This window comes from Electrona antarctica, assembly GCF_951216825.1.
Source record: "Electrona antarctica genome assembly, chromosome: 1".
In the NCBI taxonomy this organism is placed as follows: domain Eukaryota; kingdom Metazoa; phylum Chordata; class Actinopteri; order Myctophiformes; family Myctophidae; genus Electrona; species Electrona antarctica.
In genome coordinates, this window is record NC_136806.1 from 52,785,250 (window position 1) to 52,809,407 (window position 24,158).

A 24,158-nucleotide genomic window follows, 5' to 3' on the forward strand; every position below is an offset into this window, starting at 1 on the left:
ACCACTCCTATAGACAGCTATGTGTCTCCCTGGGTCCCTGGGTCTGTCCCTGGCTGGCTGACTGGGTCTGTCCGAGCACGAAAATAGCTTTTGGTTGGTTTTCACAACCAAGTGTCACTGTTGCGCAGCCTAACACACATGCACACGCACATATGTGTATATATGATGATTTGGGGTGTGACAGTACAGTGACAGTACAGTACAGTAAAGTAGAGGGACCCTGCCCCCCCCCCCCCCCCCCCCCCCTGGGAACCCCCACACGGTAACTCTGTCATTTCTCAACCATTTCGGATGCGGGGCGGCTCGCTGGAACCAGGCCGGCCCACTGGGCGCGTTCCTGTGGGTCTGGAACTTCCGGGGACCCCCACACAAAGTTGCACCACTCACTTCATACAGGTGCGATTTTCTTGTACAAGCATTTTGGTTTTTCTAGTGCTTCTACTGGTATACCGAGTGAAGCCCCGTCCTCGCTGCACGGTTGCAGCCGATAGCATTCATTTCTGCTTTCATTTCTGCATTCATTTCTGCTTTCATTTCTGCTTTCATTTCTGCTTTCATTTCTGCTTTCATTTCTGGTTTCCAGTGGAAAGGAGAGAGGGCACGTTGTCCCCTCTCTCTCTCCAATGGTAGAGAGACAACCAGTGGAGAGGAGAGAGGGCACGTTTCCTCTCTCTCCAATGGTAGAGAGACAACCAGTGGAGAGGAGAGAGGGCACGTTGTCCCCGCTCTCTCCAATGGTAGAGAGACAACCAGTGGAGAGGAGAGAGGGCACGTTGTCCCCTCTCTCTCCAATGGTAGAGAGACAACCAGTGGAGAGGAGAGAGGGCACGTTGTCCCCTCTCTCTCCAATGGTAGAGAGACAACCAGTGGAGAGGAGAGAGGGCACGTTTCCTCTCTCTCCAATGGTAGAGAGACAACCAGTGGAGAGGAGAGAGGGTACGTTGTCCCCTCTCTCTCCAATGGTAGAGAGACAACCAGTGGAGAGGAGAGAGGGCACGTTTCCTCTCTCTCCAATGGTAGAGAGACAACCAGTGGAGAGGAGAGAGGGCACGTTTGCTCTCTCCAATGGTAGAGAGACAACCAGTGGAGAGGAGAGAGGGCACGTTTCCTCTCTCTCCAATGGTAGAGAGACAACCAGTGGAGAGGAGAGAGGGCACGTTTCCTCTCTCTCTCCATGCTCACTGATCCAGCACGGCCGCACAACAACAGCTACTGTTGGACCAGTGTCCAGGGCAGTGTTGTTTTCGTCGACTAAAACTAAGACGAAAAATGTTCGTCGACTACCTTTATCCACTGACTAAAACTAAATGAAAACTAAGCCATGGTGACTAAAACTAATACTAAATATATTGACAATTCCGTCAACAAATAAAAACTGGACTAAAATGTTAGGAAGGGACTAGTGGACAAGAGATCCAGTATTAAGTCATTTTACACTTGTTTTCATGCTGAAAATAGCCGATCTACAAACTCACTTGTGAGCTTGTAGATCGGCTATTTTCAACGGCATCGAGGCCCACCAAAATGCATTTTAGTCGACTAAATCAACTGTAGATTTAGTCGACTAAAATCTTATGATATTTAGTCGACTAAAACTAGACTTAACACTAAGACATTCCTGGTGACTAAAATGTGACTAAAACTAAAGGAAAACTATTCAAAAGACTAAGACTAAAACTAAAATAAAACAAATTGCTGCCAAAAATACTGCAATAGAGAAATACTCTGTTACAAGTAAAAGTCTGCAATTCAAAATGTACTTGAGTGAAAGGGCAAAAGTATTGGCATCGAAATTGACTTAAAGTACCAAACGTAAAAGTACTATAATGCAGTATGTACAATTTCACGATTTCAAATGTATAAACCTTTTGAAAATAGCAGATCTACAAGGCTGTTAAATGGCCGAACTGTATATAGGGCTGAAGTTGTATGTGTAATAATAATCACCAAAATCTAGAAAGTAACTAGTAACTAAGGTTTTCAAATATATGTGGTGGAGTAAGGCCTCACTCACACGGTCGCAACAGATTGATGTATGCTTGTTGTATACAAAGGGTCCATATATGCATATCTAGGTGATGATCCAGTCTTCTCCATGTATGGCTATCCAGGGATTGATTATAGGTCAGTGTTGTGATCTTCATATATGGAGACGGCCATATATGGAGCATGTCACGAGGCGTGAGGGACTGACAGCCATAAATGGTTGTGTGACGGATGGAATGACTGACTGCAAGGTTTTCATAGTTGCAATAAGAAGAAAAAAATCACACCCGTGTGAAGTGAGTGGCGCTAATATTAAAGTCTAACTCATGTTGATTAGGTGATGTAATGGTGATATAAACAAACGGTGCCAACACAAACATTAAACGCCATTAACAAATAAAGAGACAATATGACGTCATGAGGGACAATATGACGTACCATTGTCAATGGCGCTTTTAAAACAAACATTGAACTAAAAACAAACATTAAACCTGTATATAGGAGGGGCTGGCGCCCCTCAAAAAATATAACTTCATTGAACCAGCAATGGAGATTTCCAATTCTGTGTTTGGACAATACAAAAATAGTATAATATTTATGTTTTCGTTACTGTGCACATATATAGTAAAACATTATTGGTCTCTGGTCTCCGTTTGAGTCCATTTTGGAGCTCAAGCCCAACATCTAAATATAATATGTTGTAGTGTTGTTTTCCTCAGATGCAATTGATCAGCGAAAATGTCTCCGATCCCTTCAAGTGATGGCAGACCGTTTCATGACGCTTTTAGCGAAAGCATAAATCACACAGCCTGGTATTTTTCAGGGGTGGATATAGTAACAAAAGTACACTTACTTGAGTACTGCACTTAAATACAATTCTGAGGCATTTGTACATTACTTGAGTATTTTCAATTTCCAATACTTTTACTTCTACTCCATAGTCCATACATCTCAGAGGCAAATCTTGTACTTTTACTCCAGTATACACTATTTGAAAACCTTTACTAATTACTTTATAGATTTTTAATGATTATTACAAAACATCAGCCCTAATAAATTTAGCCGATCTACAAGCTCATTGTGATTGTAGATCTGCTATTTTCACAAGATTTCATACATTTAAAAACTTGACATGGGACATTTCTGCACAATGAGTATACTTTTACTTTAAAGTACAATTTGATGCCAATACTTTTGCAATTTTACTCGAGTACACTTTGAATTCCAGACTTTTACTTGTAACAGAGTACTTCTATATTGCAGTATTTATACTTTCACTCGAGTAGAAAATGTGAGTACTTTTTCCACCTCTGGTATTATTTTTTATCCCGCGTGGTTTATCCTGAGAACACATCTTTACGCAACAAATGTTCACATCAAGCGGGAGGAGGATAACATTTATCTTCATCTAAGAAACACCTCTCTGAAGTCCTGTCTCCTGTGTCGTTCTCACAGTAAATTCAACCTTTCGACGTTGCGGTTTAGGTGTTTAGCCAACACTCTTATCCAGAGGAGGCAACAGTGGAATGATTCAGTTCGACATCTTTTCTAGGTGGTCGTTTTGTCTTAACCCATTCTGGGCGGGAACCCCTGTTGGTGTTTGAAGCATTATGTTATACTTTAGCTATTGGAAAATAGCAGATCTACAAGCTCAGAGTGCCGCGCTACGAGCTTGTAGGTCTGCTATTTTTGAAAAAAACGTGAAAATGTAGGGCAAATCTTTGAATGTATATTCTTTCAGAGCCAACGTTTGTAATTCAAATCTTTGCTCTGGAACAACATATTTTCAGATGGGGGTCGGCGGCCAATTGCATATAATCTTGGGGGTTCCTTGACATGAAAATGTTTGAGAACGACTGACACAGAAACATGGGGTTTTTCCGAAAACTGTCATGTTTTAGATGACATTTGTAGAATCGTTCCCAGGTCAAAATGGGTTAACACATTTCTGTAGTGTAAACAGAAGCAGTGCAGATTGTGCAAAAACCAACAACAATTCTAATCTTTATGCACACGTTAATAGCATGTCTTGTTATTGCATGACGATATTACGTTCTATATCGACCGTGGGTGATAATGTATGTGTCACACAGGGATATGTTGGAAAACAATGCTCCCCTTATTTTCCCCGAGTTCCGGATGGCTTGACATTTGATTACACAAGCATTAGGAAATATCACTGTACTTAGCAATGTTTGGTCTGCACTTATTAAGAACAAGCCACTTGTTATGCTAGCCTTATTTCAACCAGGAGATCAGTCTAAAGCGATTAAGAGATAAAGCACATACAGTATGTATGCAAATGTGCTGTTGCGTGTATTTATATAACGGCTGCCTGTTTGCGCTTCATATTGACATCATAATGTGACCAAGAAAAATCTGTCAAATGGCTAAATACTCGTTTAGCTATTTTTTTGACTGATTTTCTTTATTGGTCACAGGCTGGTGCTGGTCAAAGTATTCTCCTTGTCTTCCACACTTTTATAGTTTTATAGTAAATACGGTATAGGCCTATACTGTATTAGATATCTTGCATTTCCACCCTTGGTTGTGGTCCATGAACGCAGTGCTCGGCACATAGCCAACGTAAACACGGCACCCGGTGACGACGCAAAGCAAAAGTTGTACTCCCCCCCCCCCCCCCCCCCTCCCCCCCACCTTCTTGATTTTTGGGAAGATTTCAAGTACCACCAGAGGGGTCGTTCCGTACCGGACCTGGTACGGTACGCGTACCATAGGTTGAGAATCACTAGACCATGTAGTCTCCACTCAGAGCTAATTGATGAGCATGTTTCTATAAATGCATACCTCCTAAAGGGCCTTTGAAACGCGAAAGCGCCTATAGTTCATTTTCAATGAGACCTGCGCTTTTTTTGCGCGGAGCTCTATAGGGAGCAGTCGCGGTGCGACAACACAATCGTAATTTACGTGACCGCGGTCCCGTGAATTTGTTGCGCGCGTGATTGTTTCGTGCACACGTCCGCGACCTGGATTCTGTTTAGCTTTTCTTTTTTTTTACACTTGCGTTTGTCGCGCCCCTCTTGAGCAGACCCGGAGGAGACTTAAGCAATATTACACGAGAGGGTGTGGGTTAACGTGATTATTGCCACGACAGGGATGCGGTGAGGAACGAGACGAAGTCTAGTTCCGCAAGCATCACTGAAGTGGCAATAATCACGTTAACCCACACCCTCGAGTGTAATATTGCAATTATACAACAGTTACCCTTAAAACTAAGAAAATCGCTGAAAGAATATATTTTTTTAATGACAGATGTAGTCACTACGACCACAAATGTCCCAAGAAACTAGCTAGCCTAGCCACTGAGTTTGCTAGCGCTCTGGGAGAACAGAGCAGCTGAATTCTTTGTTTTGATTAGGTGGTGAATGGTGCTGGTTTAACCCACGGCTAGAAGGCTGTTTCAACCAATCAGATTGCTTCCTCGAAACGACCTGTGGTATAATTGTCGTTGATCCAGACCTGGAGGAGACCTGTCGTTGATCCAGGCAACAACGCCTGCATTCCTCGCTTCCCATTTGAAAGACCCTTTAGGGAGAACTAGCTAGAACTCCTTGGTGACTGATGTCCCTCACTGCAAAAAAACAAACAACAACTAACAACTCTTAATATGAACTGCTTCATAAAACATAACTGAATTGAATGAATGGAGGTATTTTGCAGGCTGGAAGTGGTAGAGATTATCTTTCAGGTTCATGATGTTTGGTTTCCCAATGCATGCTGAAGAAGATTCCTTCCTTCCTTCACATTATGATATTGACTCTGAATGTGTTTGTTTTATTTTTCACCTGTGGCAACAGGCGATTCTTTGTTTTATTTAGACGCGTACGGTGCATTCCAATCGGACTACATTTTAGAGAAGGTTTATCATACCTGTCATACTTCCAGCGGCCGTTCCCTCGCTGATGAGGCCTAAAATATGCTCATTCATTTTCTCAGGGCGAGACAGACTTTATTATACAACAGTATAACGTCTCGGGCCAAGCTTTCCAATTGGTCAACGATGCGTTCCAATCGTGCCGATGATTCCTCGGAATCCTCGCTTTATCAGAGATGGATTTGGTTGCCATATCAACTCTTATTCAGTAACCATGGGGAGCTGGTGGTTGGTACCCTTTCTATTAGTGACGGGAGATTAATCGGCAAACACATCGGTATCGGCCCATTTGAGTTGTTTATTAAGATTAATCGGCATCGGTTTGATTAATCAATCAGAACGATTAATTAATCTGTCCGATCAATCGGTCTGTCTTTACTCTTTACAGATAAACAATCCCATAGTAACAGCTTGAACAGATCTACAAGCTCACAATATTAAATGTAAAAAGTATAAATCTAGTCAGTTAAATCTGACTTGTCTAAGCCTGCAGTGCAGACACCCTGTTACATGTATTTTTCAGAATGGAGAAAATGATTATAATTTTTGAATACAGAATGAGATCATATCGACATCGGTAATGTCGGTTAACGGCAATTAATTATATCGGATATCGATATCGGTCAAAATATCTCATCCCTACTTCCTTTATTTTCATTATGGAACTTGCACTACGTTGCAGAAAGTCTACCTAAAGCCACGTCTGTCGTTGTAGCAGTACACACAGCCAAATCCTCAGTGGTAAAGCTAAGTTTTATAGCAGTGCAGGCCATTTTCTGGTTCCATCGTTCTCAGACCCCATTCATTTTTCCCCCATAGAGATTTAAAAAAAATACTTGTATCAATTATTTAAAGCCTTAGAATCAAGCCAACCATCCGATTTAATTCAAGAAAAAGAAAAGGACATCTGTTGTTGTATCCGCTAGAATATATTTGTTTTGGCTTCAATCAGACAGGAAACCGAGGGCAGGGAGAGGGTAGGACAGCCCAGAAGGTAGATCGTGATCTACCAGTAGATCACAAAGGCTGTGCAGGTTGGATCACATGACATATGGCCCTAAAAATATATATAATTTAAGCAGTGGTGGAAGAAGTACTCAATTGTTTTACTTAAGTAAGTACTAAAAGTTAAAGTATTCATATTGCAGAATGTTACATTCATATCCATAAGTTCAAAATGTGTAGAAAATCTATTGAAAATAGCCGATCTACAAGCTTGCGACGCATTGTCTAATGGCTATTTTCAAATGGTCGAAATGTATAGGGTTGAAGTGGTTAATGTATGTTTTTTAATCAAAATTTAAATCGCCAAAGTAACTAGTAACTAAAGTTTTCAAGTAATTGTAGTGAAGCAAAAGTAGCCTACAAATCTTCACTCCGAGATGTAGTGGAGTGGAAGAAAAGTACTGGAAATTGGAAATACTCAAATAAAGTACAAATACCTCAAAATTGTACTTAAGTACAGTACTTAAGTAAAAGTACTTTTACTTTCCACCACTGAATTTAAGTAATAAAAAAGCTCATTTTGGCATCTGCCGCTTGAGGGGCGGCGGTGGCTCAGGGGTAGAGTGGCTGGATGGTAACCGCAAGGTTGCCAGTTCGAACCTTGTGGGCTCCCCCAGGAGTTAGCGTCGAAGTGTCTCTGAGCAAGACACTGAGCCATTAGCTCCTGGTGTGCTGGTTGGTGCCTTGCATGGTTTCCTCCGCCGTCGGTGTGTATGAATGTGTGTGTGAATGAAATGAAATGAAATGAAATGAAATGAAATCTATATTTACCCAGGGTATCTGGGCTAAGCTCAAGAACTTGTTTCCAGCCAGGCCCTGCTCATAGAACACATTTCATCGTAGTGGTTGATGCCTTGTTCAAGGGCATTTCAGCGGTGGTAATTTTAACGTGTCGGACGGCTGATTCGAACTGGGAACCTTCCGGTATCTAGACCGCGCCGCTATCCGCTCGGCCACCGCTGGGTGAATGTAATGACTGATTCAAACCCACAATGCAATAGTCTGGAGTCAGACCCGCCCCCCCACGCCCCCATTCATTCCAAGAGCATTTGTCTTATATGTAACGCCATTGCTGCTGTTAAAAATCCCCATTCATGTACATTTCTTTTAAACTATTTTCAGCAATGGGATAATGATTTTTTTTGTGGTGGGTAGATCTTAATTGTTGAGCTGGTCATTTTGAAAGTAGCTCTCAAGTCAAAGACGTGGGCAACCCTGGGGTACTAGTGGGGTAGGACAGGGGTTCTCAACCCGTGGGTCGCGACCCCTCGGGGGGTCGCCAAATTATTTTAGGGGGTCCCCAAATTATTTTCAAAAAAACAAAAAAAGATTTATTTTTAAATTTTATTTTCACGATTTTTCAAAAATAGCAGACCTATACAAGCTCGTAGCGCGCCACTCGGTGGCGCGCTATGAGCTTGTAGATCTGCTATTTTTAAATAGCTAAATTATAACAATGCTTAAAACACCAAAAGGGGTTCCCGCCCAAAATGGTTTAAGGTTATTGTAGCAGTCAATTTATATTGGGGGTCGGGAGGGGGCGGGGCGGGGGTCCCGAGACATTGCCAAAGCATTTTCGGGGGTCCCCGGCCAAAAACGTTGAGAACCCCTGCTATAGGGGTAGGGAGTCTAGGGACTTTGCTATCATGTGGTTGGTACAGTACAAGCTATCCGGTCAGCTATACCTTATTTTCTGTTAAGTTCACTGAGAACAACTGAAGAAGAACTGGTCCATCGTTCTAATGATGTCATTTCACAATGTACCTAAATCAAATTTGCAGCACGGCTTTGATCAAGTGACAGTGTCATCATCTAATTCCACAGAGGTAACACCCTATACACACACACACACACACACACACACACACACACACACACACACACACACACACACACACACACACACACACACACACACACACACACACACACACACAGTATATACCGCCTTGCCCCAGAAAAAAAGCCGTGCATGGATCTCCTCCCGACAATGTGCCATTAATTTCGTCTCGCCGGGTTATTTTCTCTCTCCTTATCAAAATATTTTGCTCCGACTTTCATCAAAATATCTTAAGTAACCTTGGAATCTGTCAAAACAGTTGGGTGCAGCGAGTTTACCTGAATGGCAGCCGAATCTGTCGAAATAGCTGTCGAAAATATTCCGACGTCATCCGAAGGGGTGGGTGTTTTTGTTAAACAAAGGCGGGTTTGATTCTGAGCAGAGCTTTCACCTCGCCCCACCTCCCAGCCGTTACGTAAAGCTCTGGGCTCTGGGACCTGGCCCTGGGAGGGGGGGGAGGGAGGGAGGGGGGGGGGGAGTCAAAGAGAGAGGGAGAGAACGAGAGAGAGAGAGGGAGAGAGAGAGAGAGATGAGAACCAGTGTTGCCAGATTCTGCGAGTTAAACAAGCGACCAGGTCTATATGAAAACAAGACCAACAAAAAAAAAAGCGACAGCGCAGGTCACGCTTTTTTAAACCGTGGCTATTTGAAAATAGCAGATCTACACGAGCTCGCGGCATGTCACAATCGCAACGCTTTGTGAGCTTGTACATCTACTATTTTCAAAAGGAAACTTGGGGGTGTGTTTTAACAACAAAATCTGGTACTGGGGGTCCGTGGACAAATAGGCCTACATGTTCATTCAGGGGTCTTTGCCATGAAAATGGTTGAGAACCACTGGTTTCAACCATAATAAATAATAAATTGGAAGCAAGCCCCAACAAGCGCAACTACACTTAAAAACAAGCCCCCCCCCCCCCCCCCCCCCCATCCACACAAAAAAGGCAACAAGTGACTTTACAGAAAATGAAGCCCAAAATCGCTTATAATAAGGAGACATATGGCAACACTGATGAGAACACAACTGAGCAATGCAAACCTGTGACCCTACTTACTCTGCTGCTCCACACACACACACGCACGCACGCACACACACCATGACTCTAATCAGTGTTTCCCAAAAGTGGGGTTGGGACCCTATAGTTTTGGATTGCGGACACATTTCTATGGATCGTAAGTTGATTGGCGGTTTGCGAGGCATTGGTTAAAGTTCCGGCCATGTCAATCGATCACTCCACCAACCAAAACGAACACCACCACTCTCCATTCAACATCACAGTCATTTTCTATACCAGCCCAGTTGAGTCAACAGGCTTTCTGTTTTCGTGACAAATGCGTCAAAACGAACAAGCAAAAAGGAAACGTGCGTCTCTACAGTGAAAGTGAACGAGTGACTCCAGACTGATTCCAGGACCTCGGACAGTTCCTCGCCACCTGTAATAAATTAGACTAATGAACTTTGCCAATGCATAATAAGTGTGGACAAATTTGACTGAGGGACTGCCATTGGATTTTTTATTTTACTTTAGTTTTTTTCATGTCATATGAAAGCAGGGAATCATAGGTTCAAATTGACATATTGGTTGTTCAGTTTGACCCACCAGTTTTGGAGATGTGGCTTATAGAGTAATGTCTTGCGGAGAAACGGCGAGTTGAGAAAACAGGCTTGAAAGGTTCACTTCTGTGGACTGTAACATTACACCTAGCTACATGTTTGAGCATTTATTTCATATTTGCATGTCGATTTCAGCTCTGATATTTATTTCAGACATGCTCTAGTATGTGAAGAGTCTGCCTGTGCTATTAACTCATATTTGGATAAATATGAATATATTCAGTTTTTCTCCTCTGGTGAAAAGCTGGTCACAATTATCAACAACAAGACTAGCTCCTTAAGAGATGCCTCAGCGAGCAGAACTAAGAGCCTTGGGAATAGAGCCCTGTAAATGTATGTAAATCTTGTGCAAGTGGGTGTTTTTTATACATGTTCCTTTAACATAATTATTCCCCCCCCCCCCCCCCCTGTGGGTGTGACAAAATCCTGCACTGTCTGTCCCACAATAGACCTGATATATACAGTAGCACACCTGAAATGTTAAGGTCTTCTCCCATGTCTGATTTCCACACTCCTCATCCCATGCAAGGCTTTCCAGGCAAGTGCTCTCCGAACCTTCAGGTCCTGTAGACAAGGTGGTGCTAGTTTTTATCAACCAAGCACACATGTCTGGAGAGCAGCTGGAGCTATGGCGCACAATGAACATGGTTCCAGTACCAAAGTCAGGCGACCTCACCAAGACTGATAACTACCGTGGCATCAGCCTGAGCTCACAAGTCGCCAAGAGCGCTAACAGGATGATCCTCAACTGTCTTGGGACATATCTTAGACCAGAATGAACAACAGTCGGGCCGATACTGGCTCTGAGGAGGATATTGGAAGGAGTACGCAACCTGTCAGCGGTGATCATTCTTCATTGACTTCCAAAAGGCTTTCGACACCATCCACCAGGGGAAACTCATGAGCATTCTCCGTGTCCTACGGAGAATAGAAGAAGAGGCCGGCCTCTTCCTCCACGTGGGACCAGAGACAAGGGCGTGGCTACTCGATACTGAGTTGGACATTTGAGGATAATACACGAAAGAAAGACAGAGTTCCTGAAAAGATGTTCCAGATGATAGAGGCAAGCTACATCCAGACAGTCAAGGTCCAAACCTGCGACGGTGATACCAAAGAATTTGAGATCCTAGCGGCTGTCCTACAGGGTGACACTCTGGCCGCCTGCCCCTAGCGATGGACCATGCACTGAGACTCTCAGTCAATGGCAGAGAGGAGGGTTCACTCTGGTCCTGAGGAAGTCAAGGCGAGTACACCAGGCGAGGAAGTCAAGGCGAGACTGACATGGTCACTGCTCTGACCTCGACTATACGCAGATGACATCGCCCTAAATCTCGGATCACAGTAGAGAAAAGGAGTGCAGGAAGATCGGCCTCAAGCTCAAAGCCAAGAATAAATATATATATATTATTTGCGACCATTTTTAATTAAAATCTTTGCTTCTGGGGGTCCGTGGAAATAAATATTTTTTAAGTGCTGCAAGCCAAATACATATACATTTGGGGCTCCTTGACATGAAAAGGTTTGAGCACCACTGATATAGAAACATACGTTTTTCTGAAAAATGTTAGGATTTAGAAGACATTTGTAGAATCATTTATAGGTCTTAATCATGGGTTAAAAAAATACATACTTTTTTTTTTTTTACCAAAGTCATTACAGTATTACTATACAGAATAATTGAAATGTTGACTAAACATAATTTTTGGATAGACGTTTCCAATTAACCCATGGCTTTAAAATGCATTAAAACACTACATTACCTAGCAAGTATATCAAGCCTCTGCAAGTATATATATTTCTTACCACACTCTGGAATGAACGGAATCTAACGGCTTCCTCGGAAATAAAACACACCAATGGTATGCTTTGTAATTTAGATGCTAGTAATGATGACACGGTGAGTCGGTGGTGAATGGGCTTTACCAGGCCAGACACATGCTGTGGTCCTAACGACCAATATTCAAATATAAGTTATGATTATACTAGAGTGGCAACAGAACCTGCAAACTCTCTCTCAGTGGGTCTGAGCACACTTTAGATTCCATGCGCGGACAGAAGAAGCTGTCTTTTGCGTCATTTCCGTTTTTTGGATGGTGGATGGAAAAGAAGCTCCACCCATGCGGCAGGTTGCCGCGTCTGCCAGATTCCCGGAAAAGCTTGCCCCAGCGGCATTCTGCCGCGTGGGTGGAGCTTCATTTCCATCCACCAGCTGTCTAAAAAAATGGAAATGACGCAAAAGACAGCTTCTTTTGGCCGCGTATGGAAGTTCAAGTGTGCCCAGGCTGAGTCTCTCTCTCTCTCTCTACACAATGACCAGTCTATTTTTATTTAACCTTTTTTTTTACCACTTGTAAAAGAGACTGTGTCTCTTTTACAAGTGGGAACTGGCCAAGAGGCAGAAATAAAATTACACTTCAATACCACATCGTCAATGTTACATTTTGGACCAGCAAATACAACATCCATAATACACCTTAAAGTACCTATGAATAAATACAACAAGTCACCAGTCCTACTTTTTAGTAGCAGGGCAAAATACACAATCTACACGATCTGAACCGATATATATTAAATATATAGGCATGAACATAGGCTAGTACAATTCCAAGCATGTGCAGGTGTTGGACTGTACGTCAAAGATGATCCTTTTGAAACTTCTCAAGGGAACTTTCAAAGCCAATTTTAGTCTGGACTGTAGGTCGTTGCACGACCAAGGGCCAAAGAAGGCCAGACATGTTTTACCCCCCTCGGATTTGAATGCTGGTACTACACATGCCAAGCATTTGACCTGAGGTTTAGGCCGTTTTGGACCAAGTCGAATTTGGATGAAATGTAAGACGGCAGGTCACCCAGAATGGCTTTAAACTTTATTAAACATGACCAGGTCAACCAAAGTGATGTATACAGGTTAATAGAAGACAAAGATTAAACAATACAATGTAAACAAACATTAGAGAACACGAATATAAACGCAAAACGAGAAAATAAAGAGAAAAACAGTGCAATATAAACAGAGAATAGCAAAGATAATTGGTACAAACCTTTGCCTGCACACCAAGATCTCTTGTTCTACATCTCTCAAGAGTAGAGGGGTTTGTTTGTCACTCACTCATGCATGTTCGAGCCACGAAATGTTACTGTGAAATGATTCCCAAGACTGTGCAAGCTGCTCTGTTCCTGAAATACGACCAATTATTTAACTTTGACCGTGACCTTGCTTGTGAATGACCATGCCCTTTTGCAGTAGCTTTTCAACACGAAATGTAACAAATTGCCAAGATATATGAATGCCTTATAGCGATATTATGTACTTTAGTCTTCCTTCTCTCTCATACACTTAATTGTCTTTCCTCTCTCCAACTTTCACTCAACAGCAGCAATTTGTACAAGTCTAAGTGCCAGGTTTTTCGCTGCCCCATGCATGCACTGGCTTTGTGAATCCTTCGTGAGAGGAAGTCAAAATGTGTAATGTCATTGACATCACATTGCATTACAACTGCACAGGTTGACAGTCAATTGTACACAAAACTGACAAGTAAAAGCATGTAGATATACACAGCTATACTGTATGTGAAATGTGGTAGACCATGCCAGTATAGACTCAGTACAAAATAACTCAGACCTGTGGGTTCATGTGTGACAAGCTGCAGAAGATTGAGAGAGAGAGAGAGAAATGAGAATGATTGCTCTCTCAATCCGCACGCACGCACGCACACCGTACTTAACCGATCAGAGCACGCAAAACATGTTTTCAAATTCAGCATGCTCATTCGACAACTGTACATGTTGTATGTCTGTACTATATAGGCTTTATTGATTCTGATGCATGTATTGGTGAACATCAACACTAAAAAAATACAGGGCTACAGAATGACTTAAGACCGCTCGGACTGAGTGGGAGATGCTTTGCTGACGTGGGCATCTTCGTTGTTGATTATTATTATTATTATTATTTTATTTTTTATTTTTTTGGTTTCATTCTCAATTTCCATAGACTTTTCTTATATGGTGTCAAATAAGACTGTTCCAAAAATAAACAAAATGATCCCGGGGGCGTCTCGAGCTAAAAAAGTTTGGGAACCACTGGGTTCGCAAACCAGCTAAGCCACAACCCCCCCAAAATAATGATAGGCCCATTTGAACTGGGGACCCCCCCCCCCACCCTCACCCTTTGTAAGCCTTCTGATTGGTCCCTGACTGACTAACCAGCAGGCTCTTTCTGCCTTGTTCCGCCCTCGTTCCACCTTGTTTATGTTGAATTTGCTAAAACGTCTTTTATGGAAAAAACTAAAAACAAACATGATATGCCCTGCAGTCACCATGCTGCACCTGTGATGTTCCTTTTTACTGACACCAAGTTTAAAGTAAGAATTGAACGCACAGAATATCAATACGAAGCAACTGAAAAATATGTTATTTCAATGGTAGTGGATGGAGAGGGAGAGATTTTTGTCCAACCACGAAACGGCAACCAATGGGTAGAACCACGGGCGGGACTTGACAAAGGGTGAATTGTAGGCATTGCATTTAGTTTGACGCTGTTCCACAGATAAAGCTCTACAAGCTCGCAACGCACTGCGAGCCGCTGTGAGCTTGTAGATCGGCTATATTCTTACACTTTGGTAAAAAAAAAAAGGTGTTAAAAGTCATTAACTGACAGTCTGGTGGAGAACTGTGCCCTGAGGGGCATGCTTTTCTACAATCTTGTTGTGCTGTGTGTGTGTGAGACGCTTCCCCCTTATTTTAGAATTTACAGAATTGTGCAAACTATTTTCTTAATTGCTATGATTAGGCCCACATAAAGTTAGAATAAAAACAGCACACACACACACACACACACACACACACACACACACACCACCACCACGGTGACAGACCGATCATTGTCTCTATACCTCCTGTATTGCAGTGCGAAGGGGATTCTTTGGGGATTGAATAAACGCAGGTGAGTTGCCGCTTTGACAGCAACGTGAAATATTCCTATGTTGTATAAACATTACATCACCTTCCCTATAAGCTCTAACTGGCAAATGTCCCACGACTTATTAGATCCCTCCTGCCACAGAGGAAGAACCAACATGTGATATGACTTTATCTCTCCGAGGCCTTAAACATAGTTTTTCTTTTTTTTTGGGGTTTGTTTTGTTTCTTCATGCCATTTCTTAAGACTTGTGGTACACTTTCACTTTAATCCATTCTGCACGGGAACCCCTTTTGGTGTTTTAAGCATCATGTTATACTTTAGCTATTGAAAAATAGCAGATCTACAAGCTCATAGCGCGGCACTCGGTGCCGCGCTACGAGCTTCTAGGTCTGCTATTTTTGAAAAATCGTGAAAATGTGGCGCAAATCTTTGAATATATATGCTTTCAGAGCGAACATTTTTTAAAACTCAAATCTTTGCTTCTGGGTGGGTCCCTGGAACCACATATTTTCAGATGGGGGTCGGCGGCCAAATACAGATAATTCTGGGGCTCCTTGACATGAAATTGTTGAGCACCACTGACATAGAAACATAGGCATTTCAGAAAACTGTCGTGATTTAGAAAACATAGTTTAAATGTCCATGTCAAGCCTAAATGGGTTAAAAGACTAGCAGATAGACACAGACAGACAGATCTACATGGAGATTGGCGGGCATATATAAGACCCTCTTGCTCAATGACATTTCAAGTTGACATGACAAAGAGAAGAGATTTACTCGTTCACTTTCCCTGCCCAGGTTTCCTTATTGTTTTGGATGTCAAACTTCCTATAGTCAAAGAGCAGTTTCCAGGACCATGAAACCCCTGCAGGCTTATTCTGTAGTTTGTGGTGTTCCAGTTCAGGTAAAAAAAAAAAGAGAGAGGGGGGAAAAAAGGAAAAAACTAGAGCTACAGATTAAAAACATGACAGATTAGTAAGTAACACAGCTGGTGCTGCACCAAACAAATTAATAATGAGCGTGTTAGATTTCCAAAGGTGTGTTCAAAAGCCGAAGGCATGTGCCAATGATGTGCAAGCATGATAGAGAGTATTGACACACCTAAAATCACCTAAAAACACGCCCTTTATTAATAATTTGATAAGCTGCAGCTGTGTTGCTTACGTGCACTATGTACTTACTATCGTAGATATACAGTAGAGACCTATAGATAAGCAGGGACGTGCAGGGGCTGTAAGAGGGCACTTTTGGACAAAAATAGCAGATCTACAAGCTCACAACGCGTCGCACTGCGACGTGTTGAGAGCTTGTAGATCAGCTTTTTCGTTGCTGCAACCCAGCACTCTTTAGCTAGTAGATTTTTTGTGGTTTTCGCCTTTATTTTTTTTATGGAGGGACAGACAGTAGGCTGACAGGAAATGGGGAGAGAGATGGGGGGAAGACATGCAATAAAGGCCGTCGGGATCGGGAGTCGAACCCACGGCACACTGCCAGACTGGATTACCAGCCAAGGTGCCTGGACAGCTGAGCCACGGCCCAGGCCACGACATGGATTTCTAAACAAATTAGTTAAACACAAAATTCTGCGTTCCAAGTTCACGGAGACTTTCTCCTGGTTGCTGCCTTCTGGTATGGCATTTGCATTTCTTTCACCGTAGTAAATGCTGCATTGATTCGTGGTCTGGAGAGGGCAATTGTTTTACAGACGGGTACAAGGGCTGAAGGCTGAAGCCCCGTTTGATGTCTTATGTGTGCACGTCCCTGTAGATAAGTCTTATTGGCCACTGCAGTTGATCGCGAATAAAGGCGACCTGTCTCCACCGCCGCCATATTGGGAGTGGAAGCCGAGCCTTCTAATGCAAATGTTACGTTCATTGAAGCAGACGGTCATGATTCTGAAACCATTCCAAGTAACGATATAGTAACTGCATCGAAAGATTTAATTTCAAGAATCAAAGTATATCGAAATAAAAACGGCAACATTGACTATGTACACTACAGTATCGTATCGTTTTGCAATGGAAATAATCGGTATCGAATCGTTTTGTTATGCAATTAATCGATTGTGTCAATAGTACATTTTTGTGTGCGTGTTATTTAGCAATTTTTAGAAAAAAAAAAAAGAGGGGTTTAATTACTTAATTTAAAATAATGTCAATGTATTTTAAATAGTTACTGTATCGATTTGAAATCATTGTATCGTATCGTATAGGATCACCATAATGAACCAATATGGTCCATGTATCGTATCGTCAACCATGTATCGTATCGTCAACCATGTATCGTGATACGCGTCGTATGTTAAAATGTATCGTTACACCCCTAATTCCAAGCATTAGTTTTGCACAAAAAACACTCCTTGGGATAAAAAAAACAACCATAGCCCTCATGTGTGAACAAATGTGATGAGCTCAGCACATTTTGGCACATTTGGGCAAGTGGCTATGGCCGAATTTAGGCCAAGGAGTGTTTTTCGTGCAAAACTAATGCTTGGAATGGATTCGGAATCATGAAAACCCCCTATTGTCACATGCTACTTAAAGCATGATGAAATTTGGAAAATGTTGCCTTATAGGTTGTCTCTGGTGTGGTATACAAAAATGGTCGTAACTTTTTTTTCGTGATGTTTTCGGCAGAGCAGGCCTCTCATTCTGTGGACCTTAACGTCCCTGGCAATCAGTGCATAATTAGATTCATCTCGTCTTAACGTCCCTGGCATTTAAACTGTAATGACCAAATTAATAGAAAAAAAACCACAAATAAAAAGTACGGCATGACATCACAGGTTAAACTCCATTCCTTGAGCTTTTGGGCCTGTGGTCTACTCGACTATTTCGACCGATTTCCAAGTGGTTAAGTTTGAAACGGATGCCAGACGTGGAGTTGTGGATCCAGTAGGCATACGCATACATACGTTTGTTATACCAAAATACTTGTGTGTGTGTGTATCTAATCCAAGTAACAGAAATCGTCACAGTAGTATTTCTGTCATTCAAGTAACTGAAATAGACAATAGACATTTGATACATTTTTGCAACATTGTTGTCTTTGAATATATAATATAGGCTAAATGCATATATTGTTTTCAAATCTTTGCTTCTGGGGGTCCCTGGAACCAAATATTTTGAGATGGTGACATGCAATAGTTTGAGAACCACTAATTATGGCAACCTAAGACAATTTTTGATGGATTAAGATGAAAACTAGATAAAGTGCCTCTCGGGGCACAGGTCTCACCAGACGAGATCAGGTTGTGGCCTCCTGGTGGCGCTATGATAGGCATATGTGAAAAGGGTGCCATTTCTTCTTACGCCTTGGATGGCAATTGGATGATTTGAGGCATTTTGTTCCAAAAATGTGTGTTGCAAAAACCCACCTGTTGGTGGCGCTATAACAGGCTATAACAGATCCCCCCCCTCACCACCATTCTTGGTGTTTTGAGGTGGTGATTTTTGGGGGAGGCATGAATAAAGACAAACATGAAAAAAACAGAAGTTGCTTCTGTGGGCTGTGTCATGGATTCCGCTGTCGAGCATTTCAACCTGGCGTGGTGTGGTGTATCCTCAGGCCCCTCATGTTCATGTTGCCGCAAATGCATCCTGGCTCGTTTCTTGTACGAAACCAAAACTAGTTACAAGATGTATTTATATCGGCCACATGACGTGTCGTACTTCCAAACATCAATCATTCATCAAATTTAGAGGCCCTCATTTATGGAATTCCCTAGATGCATCACTTATTAAAGTCCTCATTATCCTTGCCAATATTCACTCACTGTAGTTTACATGATTTATGGGTTATATTTTCTTTTGTGTTTTTTTTGTTGTATTGTTTATTCCCCTTTTTGTGCAGTTTGTATTTCTTTATTGTACAGCTGCTCCCTTTGACAAATTGTAGTCTTTTGTATTGTTCTTTGAATCTGTTTAATTAATGAACCTCTTCCATACAGGAAAGGATTCCAAATAAGCCAGCTGGCTTCTTCCTTTCCTTGCACAGTATACCGGTAGTATTTTTGTTCTTTGGTATGTATTGTCTAGGGGTGTAACGATACATTTTAAATAAAATTAAAATAAAAGATATACGATACGTACCACGATACATGGTTGACGATACGATACATGGATGATATTGGTTCATTATGGCGATACGATAGGCTACGATTCAGGGGCGGCGGTGGCTCAGGGGTAGAGTGGCTGGATGGTAACCTCAAGGTTGCCAGTTCGAACCAGGGCTCCCCCAGAGTGTCGAAGTGTCCTTGAGCAAGACTCTGAACCCCTAATTGCTGCTGATGTGCCTTGCATGGTTTCCGCCGCCATCGGTGTGCGAGTGTGTGTGAATGGGTGAATGTAATGCACAATCTATGTAAAGCGCCTTGGATAAAGGTGCTATATAAATGCACCAGTTACCATCCAATGATTTGAAATCGATACAGTAACTATCTAAAATACATTGACATTATTTTAAGCTATTTAAGTAATTAAACCCCTCTTTTCATTTTTCTTCAAAAAATTGCTAAATACCATGCAAATGTGTATTGATACAATCGATTAATTTCATAGCAAAACGATTCGATACCGATTATTTGCATTGCAAAACGATACAATTCGATACAATTTTGCTGTTTTCATTTCGATATACTTCGAGTCATGAAATTAAAATCGATTTTTCGATGCAGTTACTATATCGTTACACCCCTAGTATTGTCTATATTTATTTTATAACTGTGCTAAATAAATAAAATAAAATAAAATAAACTAAACGTCTTACATTGTTATTTTAGTGCTCTAAACAAACATCAAAGTCCACAGACTTGGCTGGTAAACTAATCACGTCATAAGTGCTCTAAAAAATCCCATAGACTGCCATATGACATAATCTTCCAAAGCTCATGCATTGGAGGAGGGGCGTATAGCTCCCCCCCCCCCCTCAAAAAAAGTGACTGCTTATCAATGCTGTCCAGGTGCCATGTCTGCCCTGTCTGTCGGGGCCAGTTGATGGACACCCAGAAACATCATGTTTCAGGATGAGTTCAGCTGTACAAATTCTTTTTTATGACCTCCTGGCACTCCCAGAACATTCCACTTCATTTCTGCGTCTCCTCCACTCTCCCATAAAATCTGATAAAATAACCAGACTTGAATGCTTTTGTAAATGGCTGGATGATGATGGAAGCTCGCCTGTATACGGCAGCTGAAAGTCACATTGTGTCTCTAGAGGGTTTTTTTTTTTTGTCTTTTTCTTTCTTTCTTTCTTTCTTTCTTTCTTTCTTTCTTTCTTTTTGTCCGGCACACTTGAAAGTAAACCATGTGGGGCTCTCATCTCATCTGTTTCCAGAACCTTTTGGTGGGAAAATGACGAGAGCGCTGCAGAAGTTTCATTTAACCCGTTATGGCCGGGAAAGCATCTGTTTCACTTTAGATTTGATTTTAAAAACGCATCGTTTTATACTTCAGACCAGGGGGCCGCCAGTTGCCCATGTATGCTTTAGACGTTTTAAAATAGCATATATATACAAGCTCATATAGCGTCTCACTTCGCTTGTAGCTTGTATAGTTCGTCTATTTTAGAAAAATCTTGAAAATGTGTGCACATCTGTGAATGTAAAGCACACGTTTTTAACTCTACATTTTTGCTGGAACTAAGCATTTTGAGATGGGGGTCTGTGGCCAAATACATAATCATTTTGGGTGGTCCTTGGCATGAAATAGTTTGAGAACCGCTGTTATAGAAACACGTTGTCCCCCCAAAAAACTGTTAATTGTAGAATCGGGTTTTAAAGGGGATATAGTTCCCCCCAAAATTGCTTTTTATCCATTGATTGATCACCCCATGGAGACTTGAATTCATGGATATTATTTTCCCGTCGCATTCCTAAGACAATAATTTGAGGAGACTAAAGAAAAACAGGTGTGGCGGTGCGCTTCCTCTACATGAAACTGCCCATGGTTGAGGCCATAGAGTATATAAAAGGATAGAGACTGATCTGGCGCGAAGCTCCGCCCCCTCCGCTATTCATGTCAGTGGAAGTTGCTCAGTGGCGTTTTGAAGCACCCGGAAGGACCATCTCAAAACGTCTACTTCCGCATTGGACCACCACATTTTGGTGGTCCAATGCAGAAGTGCAACAGAGCGCTCAATGTTAAAGCCCAGCTGCACGGGGTTTCCCGGTCATGAATCCACGGGTCCGCCTGTAGTCCCTCCTCTTACCACTAGGGCCCAGTGCTTCAACGTTGGAGTGCCTCACTGGCCCCTTGGTTGAGGCAGTGGGTGATCATGAGGCAGTGGATGCTCAGTTATGATTGGTTGACGCAGTGGGTGCTCACTAAGCTCTGATTGGTTGAGGCAGTGGGTGCTCAGCTTTGAAAATAACTTAACTCGTAAACCGCAACTAAATCTAAAAAGCGGCTCTCCAAAATGAAAGATGCAAGACTGGCTCAGATGCAATTTCTCATGATTATTAACTTTATTTCCATTTAGTTGGTTTATGAGTTAAATTTGAGGAGACTCTTTGTGTCTCCATAGGGAGCCACTGCTGGTCTCTTTGTGTCTCCATAGGGAGCCACTGCTGGTCTCATTGTGTCTCCATAGTGAGCCACTGCTGGTCTATTTGTGTCTCCATAGGGAGCCACTGCTGGTCTCTTTGTGTCTCCATAGTGAGTCACTGCTGGTCTATTTGTGTCTCCATAGGGAGCCACTGCTGGTCTCTTTGTGTCTCCATAGTGAGTCACTGCTGGTCTATTTGTGTCTCCATAGGGAGCCACTGCTGGTCTCTTTGTGTCTCCATAGGGAGCCACTGCTGGTCTCTTTGTGTCTCCATAGTGAGCCACTGCTGGTCTCTTTGTGTCTCCATAGTGAGTCACTGCTGGTCATCAAATTATTGGCTTAGGAATGCGACAAAAAACTAAACAGTATCCATGAATTCAAGTCTCCGTGGGGTGACAAATTGGGGGGGCTATCCCTTAGTAACAAAAATGCCCTGCAATCACTTGTCATAGAGCAGGGGTTCTCAACCCGTGGGTCGCGACCCCTCGGGGGGTCGCCAAATTATTTTAGGGGGTCCCCAAATTATTAAAAAAAAAAAAAAAAAAAAAAGATTTTATTTTTATTTATTTTTCACGGTTTTTCAAAAATAGCAGATCTACAAGCTCGTAGCGCGCCACTCGGTGGCGCGCTATGAGCTTGTAGATCTGCTATTTTTCAATAGCTAAATTATAACAATGCTTAAAACACCAAAAGGAGTTCCCGCCCAAAATGGTTTAAGGTTATTGTAGCAGTCAATTTATATTGGGGGTCGGGAGGGGGTCCCGAGACATTGCCAAAGCATTTCCGGGGGTCCCCGGCCAAAAACGTTGAGAACCCCTGTCATAGAGTACACTAGCCTGTCCACCCCCACAATGACTCCACAAACACAACACCCACAGAATTAATGTCTGTTTTTTCTCCTCTGTAAAGAAGGGGTCGACAAAGAGACGATGTCTGAAATGCTTCTGTGACGCTGTTAAGTGATATTTTTACCACTGTTATGGTTATGTATATATATTTGTGCCAAGGAATGTTGTGAGAAAGGATTACAACATGCATTCTTATCATAGTGTGGAATGGAGCTTGTATGTGGGGGGTAGATACTGTATGTTTATCCCATTAAATCGGGAAAGCATCCGTGTCGTTTTAGGATTATTATTTGTTGTACGTTGCAGCTATTCAAAAACAGCAGATCTACAAGCTGTATACATCTGCTATTCTTGAACATTTTGGAAAAATCTTGATTTGAGAACTGCTGATTTAGAACATTGGTTCTCAAAGTGGGGTCCGGGCGGGACACCCAGGGGTCCGTTTATATGTTAGGCTAATAAAAAATAGCAAATATACAAGCTCACAGCTTGTACATTATGCACATTTTGAAAATCTTTGAACATTTTTCATACAACAAGAGCTGTGGGTGCGGCTGGCTCACCACCCATCACTACCCCCCCCCCCCCCCCCCCCCCCCCCCCCCCCCCCCCCCCTGAAGGTCATCATTACTTTCTGTACAAAATCTTTCTCCTAGTATAATACCTAGTACCTGGTGATCATGTTTTAGGAGGGACGGCATTCCATCTTTAGGTACAATTCTCTTGTTTTATATTCTTTCACTTCTACTCCGCTACATCTCAGATACAAATATTGCACTTTTACTCCACCACAATTATCACGTTTTTTTTATCCGATTCCGATTTGATTTTGAGACATACCTATACCGATCTTTCCCGATCCGATCTTTATATAACACTTATGCCATATCACAATAGCAAATATCCTAATGTATGTCACTATAGTCTTGTCTGTTGTGTTGCCTTTCAATTATTGAAAGGCAAAATGTGAACGATTTTTCTTCGTTCTATGAAAGCATGGAAGTCAAGTTACAACTCTTAAAGAGTATCCCTCTCATTCAGAGAGAGTACTACAGACACCTATGAAGTCAAGTTACAACTCTTAAAGAGTATCCCTCTCATTCAGAGAGAGTACTACAGACACCTATGAAGTCAAGTTACAACTCTTAAAGAGTATCCCTCTCATTCAGAGAGAGTACTACAGACACCTATGAAGTCAAGTTACAACTCTTAAAGAGTATCCCTCTCATTCAGAGAGAGTACTACAGACACCTATGAAGTCAAGTTACAACTCTTAAAGAGTATCCCTCTCATTCAGAGAGAGTACTACAGACACCTATGAAGTCAAGTTACAACTCTTAAAGAGTATCCCTCTCATTCAGAGAGAGTACTACAGACACCTATGAAGTCAAGTTACAACTCTTAAAGAGTATCCCTCTCATTCAGAGAGAGTACTACAGACAACTTTAGACTCTTAAAGAGTATCCCTCTCATTCAGAGAGAGTACTACAGACACCTATGAA